Source organism: Protopterus annectens, chromosome 13.part0, assembly GCF_019279795.1.
Source record: "Protopterus annectens isolate FY-2018-M chromosome 13.part0, PAN1.0, whole genome shotgun sequence".
Taxonomy (NCBI): Eukaryota; Metazoa; Chordata; order Ceratodontiformes; family Protopteridae; genus Protopterus; species Protopterus annectens.
Genome location: NC_056747.1, coordinates 477128356 through 477142093, shown reverse-complemented (window position 1 = coordinate 477142093; position 13738 = coordinate 477128356).

Here is a 13738-nt window from a genome sequence, read left to right as displayed (position 1 = left end):
CATCCTGATCTGAATCTAAACTGCATATCTTCCATCTTATCTTCTATTACTATGCATATTTTTTATCAGTCATCCTCTACAGAGCTTCAATGCAGTATGTGTAACAGGAGTTTGATACCTCTGTATTGTCCACACTTGTGAATGCCCTCTTTGTTCTTGAGTACTGGCACTAGTATGCTTATTCTCCAGTCATCTGGGATAAATTCTGTCCATACTGTTAATCTACCCACCATCTTGATCATATCTGCAATAACCTCATTTAAACCTGCCACCTTCCCTGACTTTATTTTCCTTAATGCTGTTCTTACTTCTTCTAGGGTTGGCTTCTCCTCTTCTTTCATTGCAGGCTGTGTCTTGAGCAGTCCATCTTCTGTGGGGTTTTCTTGATTCAGAAGCTGCTGGACGTACTCCTTACATCTGCCTTTGATCTCTTGTGAACTAGTGATGACTTAGTTACTGGCATCCCTTATGAACGTTATTTGACTATAGTCTTTCTTTCTTTTCCTTGCAGCCTAATTTATTTATTTATTTATTTGACAATTGTTAACCGGGTTAGTTCAACTGAACCAGAAGATCATTTTCAGTGAGACCAGAGGAGAAAAGCTCCAGTACAATACAAGAAATTCTGAATGTGCATTTCAGATTAACAATAAAATAAAAATGGGTAGTCACATAGAGCAGAACTGAAATTAATTAAACTAAGGCAGATAATAACATCTAGAGTTGAGAACAAAAAATTATATACAAGTGATGTTGCATTTACAAGTAGATACAAAAACTATATGCAGATGTTGTTACATGTCATATAACTATACAAATATAGATATTTGCATAGACTGTAGCTGCAAATGAACTATAGGAGTTCTACAGCTTGATATGACTCCAATTTGAGTGAAACAGAGTACGGTCAGATTACAGCTTTGAAAAAAGAAAAGAAGAAATGAGTGATAGAGAGAGAGAGAAGGGGTGGATTTATGTAGGGTCCTGGCAGGAGCAGGACCATGAGTTTGATAGGAAAGTTTTTTTAGCTCTTTGTTTTAAACTATTAATGTGTGTGATATTTCTTACATTAGAGGGAAGTTTGTTCTAGGCTTGGGACACTGAATACTTATATAATAGTTTGCCAATGTTTTTGTTGGGTTTGTAAATATCGAGGAGGTGTTGGTCAGAGTGAACAAGTAGGGGTATAGTAGGACACTAGCAAGATGGAAGGGCAGGCAGTAGTTGTATTAAGTATGGAGTGTGTGATATGTAACTGTGACAGTAGCAGTTGTTGGGGGAATTCAAGCCATTGTAGTTTCTTTAGAGCAAGACAGTGGTGAGAGTGGTAGGGTTGGTTAGTGGCAAATGTAGCTATTTTATTAGGAGTTTGTTCAAGCTTGGTGATTAACGTGGTTTGTAAGATTGTAAGAATTGGAGCAGCATAGAGCAGGTAGGGTACAAAGAATGCTTGGGCAACATAAAGTTTAGAATCAGATGAAAGGAATTTTTTGTTCCTATAAAATAGTCCCAATTTTTGATGTGTCTTTTTAACACACTGCTGAATGTGAAGGTCAAATTTTAATTGAGCATGCACTACGGTACCAAGGAGCTTAGTGTGAGATTCTACTTTGATAATGGTGTTGTCGAGTGATGAGATGGTGAAGGTGGTTTTGTATGATAATGATTTTGGTAGGAAGAGAAGTTGTTTGTTTTTGTTTTTTTTTTTTTTTGGATTTAAGATGAGTTGGTTTTCTGTAAGCCATCTTTCAATTGAAAAAAATAAGTTATGGGTAAGAGAGCAAAGGTGAGAGATGTCAGAGAAGAAGAAGAGAGCAGAGTTGTCAGCATACTGTATAAGAGAGGAACTGCAGCAGGATAAGTGGTGATTGTTTGTTAGGATATTAAATAAAAGGGACACTAGAATAGAGCCTTGAGCGACACCTGTCTAGATGGGTAGGAAGGGAGAGCAGGAAGTATGCCATCTGACACTCTGTAGCCTGTTGATAAGGTAGCTGGAGAACCAGGGAAGAGTGGAAGTGGAGAGGTTGAGATCAGATAGTTTTGTTAGTAGCTTTGAGTGAGATACTGTATCCAAGGTTTTTGAGAGATCAAGGAATATACAGGATACTAGTTGGTTGTTGTCTAAGGCCTCAGCGACATTATGAGTGAAAGACAGAGGGGTGCTAGCAGTACTGTGGTGTGGTCAAAACCCATGTTGGGTAGAGGTAAGAAGGTTTTCTTGGATAAGAAATTTTAGAAGCTGCATATGTATGAATTTTTCAAAGATTTTTGAAAGTGGGGAAAATGGCTATGGGTCTGAAACTGGAAGGGTCAGTGGAGTTTCCCTCTTTATGTAAAGGTATGGTACATAATGATTTCTAGATGTCGGGGACTATGGATTATCTGATTGATCTGTTTACTAGTATAGAAACAGGGTTGGCTATAGAGTCAACGGCGAGCTTTAGAAAGAGTGGAGGTAGGTTATCAGTAGAGGGTGAACATGGTTTTAGTTTGTGCAGGAGTGATTTGATGTAGGTTGTGGGGATTTGTTTTAGTGAAAGGGGGTTATACTGGTATGAGTAGAAGAAGTGGTAGGAGCATTGGTGTTATGGTCTGTGTGAGTTAGTTTGTGGAAAATGAAGTAACAGTTGATAAGAGTAGCAGTTTCTTGCAGAGTGTTGATTGGTAGGGACTAGTGGTTGTAGGATTTTCAGGGTGAAGAATTTTGTTGCTGGTGCTCCAGACATTTTTTGGATTAGTGTAGTGGTTGGTTTGGACCTTATTGTAGAATTTTTGCTTGTCTTTGTTGATTTGCTTTTTGGTAATGTTTCTGAGTTCTTTATAATTTTGAAGGTGTGTAGGGGATTTGTTTTTAGCCAGGTTTTTTACATAAGGGAACAAGTGTCTTTTGAAAGCCAGGGGAATATAGTTGGCTTTTATCCTAAATATTCCTTAGTGGTGCTAGACATTTGAGGAGTTCAAAGAGAATATGGTTGAATTCTAGAACTGCTTCATTAAGGGGAAGGTGATGGAGGCAAGACTAGATTAATGGAATAGGGTTGAGTGTTAAATGTTTTGACATTAAGGTTGGAATGTTTGCAGCAGTCTCTGTATAAGCGAGACCTAGAAGGTTAGACAGAGTGTCTTTGGATATGGGTGGGAAGATGGTCAGTTATTGAATCAGGTAGAGTACATTGATTATTGTAGAGGTTTGGATCAGTTGTAAGGATTCAGTCTAGGATAGAGCTGGTATTAGCATTTTTATTCATGTGAGTGGGTGATGTGATTAGTTGATTAAAACCAAGTAGATTTAAGCTGAGATTTGGGGCATCAGTAGTTAGTTTCTTCTAGTCTTTATTTACATCACCAAGGATGATTGTTTCATAGGATATGTTGTGCAAAATCCATGACAGTACGTGTTCAAGGATGGAGATGTTATTACCTGGTGGGATGTAAATGGATGCTATAGCAAATTTTTTTATGGGTGTTTATGTGATAGTTAAGTATTAAAATTTCAGCTGGGTGGAAATTATGGATAGGAGTAGGTATAGGGAAGAGGTTAAGTTGGTAAGAATAGATGACATGTTTGCCCCCCCCCCCCTCCATGGGATTCTATATAGCCGAAAAATGTTACACCCAGGTGGTAAGATTTCATTGTCTGAGATGTGGGACTATAGCCATATTTCAGATAAGGTTAAGCTATGTGGAGTGTAGTGGGCTATCCATGATTGGATTTTGGTGGTTTTGTTGAGAAGTAAGTAGAAGGTTAAATTTTGGGGTCGGAGTATGTTGGGGGAAAGAGGGAAGGGGTGGAGTGGAGAGCTGGAGGGGCCAGGATTGGGGTGAATGTCTCCAGCTAGCAGAACAGTTCTTGACAACAGAATATGTTGAGGATGATATGGGTAATAAGTGTGGAATTTTTGCTTAAGTTTGGGGGAAGAGAGTGGTCTAAGATAGTATTTTGATTTTTAGGAGCTGTTAGTAGGAGAAATTATACAGAGACGGAGAGACTGAAAATGACTGGGCAGTGTCATTATTAGTAAGTGGATGGATAAGTGTAGGAGATGGTTTTAGTTAAGAGAGTTTAGTAGTATTAGTAGTTAGGAATGCAAGAAAGAGAAACAGTGAGGTAGTTAGATGTGGAGCATGATGTAGAATGTTGTGTGTGAGAGTGTGGAAGAGGTGTAGGGAGATGATGGACACCATTAGCATGGGTCCCTGGCATAGGTCAAAGTAGGCTGGGTCCTCAACCCACTTATCTGTGGCAAATACCCATGCCCATTTGTTGACCTTAGTCCACATAACCAAATCGCCTAGACCCAAATTTTACCCTGTCAAGTGGTTAGCCCTGACACACCACAAAGTATGCAATCCATGTATTCCTATCCTAAAGATACTGCACACCACAGCTGATGCTCAAAGAGGTTGGTTTATAGAAATCATCCCCCCACAGGCACAATTTATAGTCTGTGCTGCTACACAACTTCATTCTTTGGCGAGTTTGAGGTGGAAACACTCAGCATGTTTTGGAGAGATGGAAGGAACTCCACACAGACCCAGACAGAACATGCAAACTCCATACAGGCTTTGGCTGACTGGTCCCTCTTAAGAGAATTGCACATCATTGTGGTTCACTAATTGTGAATGGTGCATTGACAATGAAGGTCATCACACCACCAGGTTTGTACTTAGGTTGTTCCCAGTGATGTATCATGGCACACTAATTCTTTAATATTTGTCTGGATGATGATAAGATCTTTTATACAACCTATGCTTGTGAAATTAATATGAATTATGAATACATTTTTGAATAAGATTTTGTAGCTCCCTCCTCTAACTCCCTCTTCCCCATGCACATTATCTAGTCTATATTAGTGGGTCTTCTTGAGTGGCTAACACATATGATGTCTGTAAGATTATTGAAAAAAACTGGATTATATTAATGGCCCAACCAGATTTGAAAGATCTGTTAGGTCCGACACCAAAGTATGCGTTCAGAAATGGTCGGACACTTAAACAGATGCTATGTTATAAAGATTTTCAAAGTGAAATACCGTCTGTACGAACGAAGATGAATACTTCTAAATGCTATAATTGTGTCTGTTGCTCTGACATATATGACACTAATAGTAGCTTTCAGCATCCTACAACAGGTGAACGGTTTGACTTTTTTTGTGGAGCAGACTGTAATTCCACTAGATTAGTTTACCTTGCTACTTGCACCCTATGTAGTGCATTTTATGTAGGGAAAACAGCTAGGAAGCTGAAGGATAGGATAATAGAACATAGATCTGAAATAAAAAGAAAGCTTGAGACAAATGGGCTATACAGGCATCTGCATGATTTTCAGACACATGCATTTAAATTTAGGTGTATATCTGTTCTGCAGTTGGGTATTAGAGGGGGTGATATTGATAATCTTTTGTTGCTAAAAGAGTATGAGTGGATAGTGCGACTACAGGCTGATAAGTATCCGGGCCGTAATGGGACAGTCAGTTTAAAACCAGTTTTGACCAAGAGGCAGACAGAGAATTTATAATATCAAGTGCATAGTATTTCTAAATGTGTAGATGGAATTATCTGTCTATATATATATGTAATAGTTTTTTGTACTTTTTTATACTTATGTATTATGCTTTTAATAAGTAACTACATTAATTTTTTTAGATGTTTTTAAACTGAATCTGTATATTTAATTATAGTGGTCTTTTGAATGGCTGGCTTGATCATGTGACTATAATGGTCCTCTATTTAAATGTGTTAATGTGTTGTGATTTTGTATGCTGATGAAGGGTGTAAACCTGAAAGCTTCATTAAAAGTTTCTTGTTTGTGACTATCGTGTGCTGTGGATGTTTATGGTATATAGTACTTCTGGAGTATTTCTTCTTGAGTGGCACCATTTTGAAATAGTTATTTTTGGCCTGATTGTGGTGAGGAAGCTCTCCTGAACCCTTTTTCAGTGTGCATGCCCACAACACACTTGGTCTGCTTGTATCATCGCAGCTTGGGTCCCCCACCCCCCAACAACTGCAACATTGGCAAATAAAGCCACTGCTACTGTCTGGTTTCTCCCTACAGTTATTGCAAGGCAATAATAATTCCTTTTAATAAGGATACCCACTAGACAAGCCTGCATAACACACTTGGTCTGCCTGTATTATCGCAGCCCCCCCAGCAACTGCAACATTGCCAAATAAAACCACTGCTATGGTCTGTTTTTTTCCCTACAGTTATTGCAAACCAAGAATAATACTTTTTAATAAGAATAGCCACCAGACAAATCTGCATAGCACACATGGTCTGCCGGTATCATCGCAGCTCAGTGCCCCTCAGCAATTGCAAAATTGCCAAATAAAACCACTGCTACAGTCCAGTTTCTCCCTACAGTTATTGCAAGCCAAGAATAACACTTTTTAAAAAGGATACCCACCAGACAAGTCTGCATAGGTGACTGGATGTTGACAGTTCTTATTGTCAGCAAATCTGGTCCTTTAACAGTTATGTTTTAAACATTGTGACTGATGTTTGCATTTCTTTTTATAGCAAATTTGGTACTTTTACTAGTTATTTTTTAAACTTTGTTTTGGCCGGTGTCCACACCTGCAAGGCACCCCCTCACACCCACCCCAGGCAACTATAGCTTTGTCTCTCGCCACTACGTGATGCAACTAACAATATACTTGCTGTATCTTGTCCCAAATAAATCTACCTCCCCATTAGAATTCCTGTAAAGTAAGGCTAATACCATTTACTTGGTGCATTTTGTCCCCAGATAGATTTGCCTTCCTTTGTTGAGTTACTTACACACCAAGGCCATAAAAGTAGTGTTTCTGCAATTATCGGCTTACACTCCTACCTTTCTGCCTGTACCTGCTCAACAGATACATTACTAGGCCTATGCCTTCCTTTCATTTACTTTAAAGCTCCAAGGTTTCCACTTCTCGTGCTGATTGTTTTTCTTTGCACTTTTCTCTGAGATGGGCCTGCCCGCTCCATTTGCCCTCACTAAGCACAGGCTCACTCTGCTCCCCTACCCTAACCCCATTCCCACCCACCCCTGTATCACCTAGACTTATATAAACACTAACCACTCTCCTAGCTCTCCCCAATCAACAATCACCCTCCATCCACCAGTCACACCCCAATTAACCAATACACTATTTGTAACACTCCTCCCTCTCCTCACATGACTTAATTGTAACTGTCCTAAATCACTCTACTCCCACCAGAATACACCAGCACCCCTGTCCCTACATCTTCTTAATCACACCATCCAGCTAACCTAGCATTTAAAAAAAAAGAATACACACCATGCTCTTTTTCCTGCCCACACTCTATACCCTACTGCTATCTGCATATTATCCAACATCCTACACTCGCCTACAGATACATGTCCATAGCCCCACACTATATTGTACTAATACTGTCCACTCCTCAATCTCCCACCTTGCCATCTCCTCCCAACTGTACAATCACACACCTACTGCATACTTCCACTTCAAACATGTAGTTGTCGGCAATACCACTAACCACTTCAGCAAGCACCCTCACATACTCTCCAAACTATCACACAAATATGCATGTAATATTATTACAGATTCTCTGTAGTGATGATATACACCCCAATCCCAGGCCACACACTGTGCAATATACCATCATGCCTACCATTCCACCTCTTCCTCACATTAAAACTTTAGACCTTTTCATTTTTAACATGAACCTTAGAAACTAGTTAACAAAATCACTGACTTTTAAGCAGTCATTGCACAATACTCACCCAGACATTCTTACAGCAACAGAAACTTAGCTAAAACCCCATATAAGAGACCCAGATATACTCCCACAAGGTTATTTCATACACAGGTTAGACAGGATCAGGAAGTCGGCAGGCAGGGTTGCAATCTTCTACAAAGATAACCTAAGCATAGGCTACCTACCCATGAAATAGCCTTATGATAACAACTTTGAAGTCCTAGTAACTCGGCTCAGAATCAACCCAAAGAAAAATATTACCATAATAGCCACTTGCAAACCTCCTAACAATACTCCCACTGCCACTGAGGAACTCATAGCCTGGACAGCCTCAACCTACACCCACAAAACCATTATCACAGGTGACCAACTTAGACTGAAACAGTTGCACTGGTGATAACCCCTCCACCTTTATAAATCTATACTGTTTCTCCCAAACAATCCAGTTTCCCATTTGAATAGATAAACAGGGCAAAAGGGAATCTGTCTTAGACTGGTCACTTAACACTTCCACCCAAAACTATCTCTCCGGATGCCTTCCAAATAATCTAAGTGACCATAGACTTACCTACTTAATCCATCATCAGCTCAACCCACCCAGAACCATAGTTTACAAATTCATATGAAATACCAAAACCATCTCCAATGAAGAATTCTTAGACACACTCAATAAATGTAACTGGACACTATTCCATCATCTCCAACTCAACCAAGCTGTGACATACTTCAATGACACATTTTTAGCTCTTCTAAATAGCTTAGTACCAACTCATACAGGTCTCATTAAAAATAAGAAATTGCACTGGATATAAAAAAAAAACATTAGACTTCAAAAACTAAGGGACAAAACCTGGTTTCAATACCAGAAAACAAAAGACAATAAAACTCTGTTAGCATACCACCAGCTCCGCAATCAAACAAAAAAAAAAACTCAAATTATACAAAAAAAAAAAAAACATATTATACATCCATGAGAAACAAATATGAAAACAATCCCAAAAAATTCTGGTAGGCAATTAACTAGCTCCTCCACGTATGTAAAGCCACAACCCCAGAACCAACAACCAATAATGAAAGTGTGAGTATTGCCTCACAAATCAACACCTACTTTATATGCACCATCCTCTCCTTAATTACAGGAAACAATTCCACCCCACCTACTCTCCCACCTAATGTGGAAACTAACAACTCTTTTGACCTCAAACCTGCCCCAACTAACACCATAAAAACAAAACTGAAACCTTCTTCATTTGCAGCTGAACAACTCCCCAATGAGTACCTCAAGCTATGGCATCGGCTGAAAGCTTGAGGTGCTCCCCAATGAGTACCTCAAGCTTTCAGCCGATGCCATAGCTCTGCGTATCTCCATTCTGGTAAACAGGTCTATAGCAGAACAATATGTCTCAAAATTATGGAACATTTCCTGTATCCCCCCTCTACATAAAAGAGGAACATCAACAGAATTAAACAATTACATACCCATAGCCACCCCCCTGTGTCAAATTTCTGGAAAAATCTATACACGCTCAATTACTACAATACTTGCTATCTCACAACCTTATCTCTCCTTCCCACCGTGGTTTCAGACCAAAACACAGCACCACCACAACCTTAATTAATTTATCTAACACCATCAACCAACTCAGAAATTCAAACCAGCAAGTAGCATCAATCTTCCTAGACATGTCAAAAGCATTCAACACTGTCTCGCATCAGAAACTCCTTAGTACTCTTGCCTCACTAAACCAATCAAAGACTTCCCTCTCCTGGTTCCTAAGCTATATTTCTGACAGGCAACAAGCAGTATGATGGAAATTTGAGCTCTCACCACTTCTGCCTGTCTCAGTCATATTCCCCCAAGGATCCATGCTAGGGCCCCTTCTTTTGACCATCTTCTCCAATGATCTAGCCTCATCCACAACACATGCTAAATTAGTTCAATATGCATAAAATTCACCTTTGATCTGCACAACAGATACATTACTAGGCCTCCAAATAGTAGCCCAACAAGCTTTTAATAATACCGAAACATATCTAAGTAAATCACAACTAATCCTCAACCCAAGAAAGACAAAGTTAATGCTGTTTACCAGTAGCAAACAATCACCAACCACCCCTCCTTTCACCATTCTCTCAGCAAACAACACAGTCATCCAACCAGTTGAGCATACAAAACTCCTTGGAGTGACAATCGACAACAAATTCAGATTTGACCAACACACAGCCATCATAATTAAGAAAGTTCATGTACAGAAGCAAGCCATTCCTCACTGACAATACCAGACTAGCCATATCCATTACCTTCTTCCTCTCTACGCTAATATATGCTTTACCCATTTTTACCAAATTAAAAAAAATCAGAATTAACCAAATTGGAAACTTGCTACAACAAAATAGCCCGCTTCATAGCCAAACTTCCCCACCAAACCCACCACTATATTGCTCTACATAAATTAAATTGACTTGAGCTACCTAACCTTCTCCATCTCTACAAACTTAAATTCACACACAATATCATCTTCCATCCTGACAATCGCCCATCCCTCAAGGAACATGTTGTTCCCTACTCATGCCCACGAAGTCTAAGATCTGCTGACAGAAACTTTCTCAAAGTAAATAAAGCTAACAGCACTCACTGTAAAGCCCTATTCTCAAATCAAACAGTCAAATTATGGAACGCTCTCCCTTACACCCTCCAAAACACACTGAGTCTACCAATTTCAAACTAATAATATTTGAACGTCTATCCAAAAACTGGCATTGCTCCTGCACCAAACCTGACTGACATAATATCTATAACTCTCTCAACACACTGTCCACTCCTTACCTCATTTTCTCCCTCTCCTCAGTGTTATTACTGCTCAAAAAAAAAAAAAAAAATATATATATATATATATATATATATATATATATATATATATATAAAGGAAATCTCATTTGTTCATAACTATTATTCAATATGTACACAGGGGTCCCCTTTGAAACACCGACTTACCAGAATGTCGACGTTCAAAGCATTGAAAGTTCCTATAACCGAACTCTTGGAATGTCGCAATTTAACTCTGGGAAAATCACCACTGGGCCACCATGGTAACCTTTGCTCTGTTATCCACTGTAGTGTGATCTTGGAGTTGGTATATTTAGTTAGCGGGGGTGTCGGGTGTGTGGGGAGAAAAGCCCCCCACATTGGTGGGTTTAGATTGCTTTTATTTGTGTTAACATTATTGGTGGCCCAGTTGTGATTTTCCCGTAGTTATAGTCTGAAGTTTAAACATTGTGGTCTTGCTGCTTTGAATGTTGACGTTCTGGTAAGTCAACATTTCAAAGTAGACCCGTACACAGTACTAATTTTATTTTTCTAACAGTGAACTGTACTGAGATGCTTGTATGTTTTTCTTTTTGAACCTGTATTTACTAGAAAACTGTATAGAATACTTCTTAGTATAGACTAACTAGATGATATGTATTCTGCATCTTACTATATGTATACTATTATGCTATTTAATTATTGTATTTTGCTTATATTTCTGTGGATCTTTTCTTCCCGGGCCTCTGCTGAAAATGGGCTTCTGGCCCAGTTGGACTTTCCCGGAAAACAAATGTAAATAAATAAATAATAAATAAAGAAATTTAGCAGGGGTATGATAGGTTTAACCCATGGTTTTATCCAACAATGTAATTCCTGAATAGTAGAAAATATAAGCACATGCCATTTAAAAAAGTCACAGTAAGCATCACATATTACACCAAGGATTATTTACTAGAAAAAGTTAAGGAATTTAAGTACCTAGAAATCCTATGCTGTGAGTTGCATCTCATATTAACAGCAGTGATACCACATGGTATAAATACCAAGGCTGTTCATATAGATGCTTTAAATCTAGATGTTCAAACGTTCTTGTCTGGGTTTATATCAGAAATTATAAGATCAAAACTTTAGTATTGTAATTTTCTCTACTTTGTTAACTTGAAATGTTTGCCCCTAAGACTGAAAGGTACAATGTGCATTTACTAAGAGTTGTAAAATGTATGTAGGAGCCTACCTTCTGACATTGCTACAGCAGTCTATGATAATGTTTCCTGAAATATAGGTTAAACAATGTTTAAAAAGGTCACACAAGAAAACCAATTGGTTAGAAACACAAAAAGAAAAATCTAGCAAAGCTATAATTTCCAATGACTGTGTGATACCGTAAACCCCTTGAATCAGAGGCAATATGGGATATATGTAAATTACCCTTTAAGGATATCAGGTGTTTCAGCTAAATGGCAATTCTGAATGCCCATTACTTTTTTCTTTTACTTTTAAGTCTTTTTATGGACAATTTCAGGCCAATAAAGCCAAATCTCTCTAGCTGTGGACATGCATGTTTCTGCCTTCTTATGACATCATCAGCACACCATAAGAGGAATGTTTGACTTTTGGAAACACAGGGTAGTCATATCCAACTGATTTCCATAAACCTAAGGGTGTCTATAAAATATCCCAATTAACAAACTAAAATAATGTTTAAAAAGGTCACACAGGATAACCAATTGGTTAATCACACAGTGGAAATTCTAATCAATTGTTTTTCCCGTGTGACCTTTTTAAACATTGTTTTAGTTTGTTAATTGGGATATTTTTTCCTCAAATATTTTTTTTTATTTTCAATTAAAATAATATTTACATAATATTTTTAAATATCATTTTAAACAACTATATACAAAATTTACAATAGCCTGACATGCAATTATATAGAATTAACAGATCAGTTGTCAGAGACACAATATTGATTATTGCAGAGTGTCCAACAAAGATATAACTTTCTTCCAAGGATTATTTACCAATAGCCTGGGATAGATTCGTAGTTCTTTGATTTTTATTTCCATCGATGCAGTTGTCTTCAGTAAAGTGTAGAATTCTTCCAAGGTCGGGGGTGTATTTGAATTCCACCTTCTGGTTACGCATTTCCTAGATATAGCAGGCATTGTCCATAACAAATACATATTTGTCTTATTCAGGTAGGGACCTTCATTTACATTTAGTATAATTAATACTTTAGTTAAGGTAAATGATTCATTAAATAAACTTTTAAAAAATGACTGATTCCATTCCAATATGATTTCATTTTATTACATTCATAAAAAATATGAACCCAGTCTGCTTTATTTGACTTTTCACACCTCCAGCAAAAAACATTTTTAGTAGTACTAATCTTTTTAATTCTATCTGGTGTTAAAGATGATCTACGTAAGTATTTCCAGTTAAATATTTTCCAGTATTGTGTGTTAGAGGTGTAATTAACTGATAGTAAGATGTAAGGTTTAATTTCTTCTGTTAACTGCAATGACTGACCTTTTGTTAAGAACTGCCAGCATGATGGTTTGGGAATTGTTTTATATGTTATTAACTCTTTATACAGATTTGAAATGGAATTTTTCTTTTCACAACTATTATATATAAATTCAAACAGAAAACGTGGTGCAGGGTTTGATTCTCACATTGGGTAATTGGCTAGGCTTAAAATGGCCCACAAAGGTAGTTAGCCTAGTAATAATCTATGAACCTATGAACCTATTAGATTTAGAATATCTTTAAATGAGGAATTATTAATTAATCTGCATAAATCCTGAGTGTACATTAGAATGCTTTGTAAGGTTAACCAGTCCTGTGTTGGAATATTGTAAGCAGTTTTTATCATGTGTATATCTAAAACATTTAATTTATTTACACATTGAAACCAGCATAAGAATACATTTTGTTCAATGGAGGTTATTGTTTCCCAAATATATTTTGTGAGGAAAGTTCTTAGTGATGGTAAATGGGGTTAGAAGGTCAAACCAAAGTTTTATGTCTATGTTTGCATTGATAAGTTTCCTAAAGGAATTGATGTAATGATTAATCTGTGTTGTTTTAGAAGGTTTTGTTATATTATATTGTATACTTATGCATAGTATGTACCAGGGTTTGTTTGATTTGTCTACTATTAAAACTTTTTTTAACAGATTAAATTCATTTGT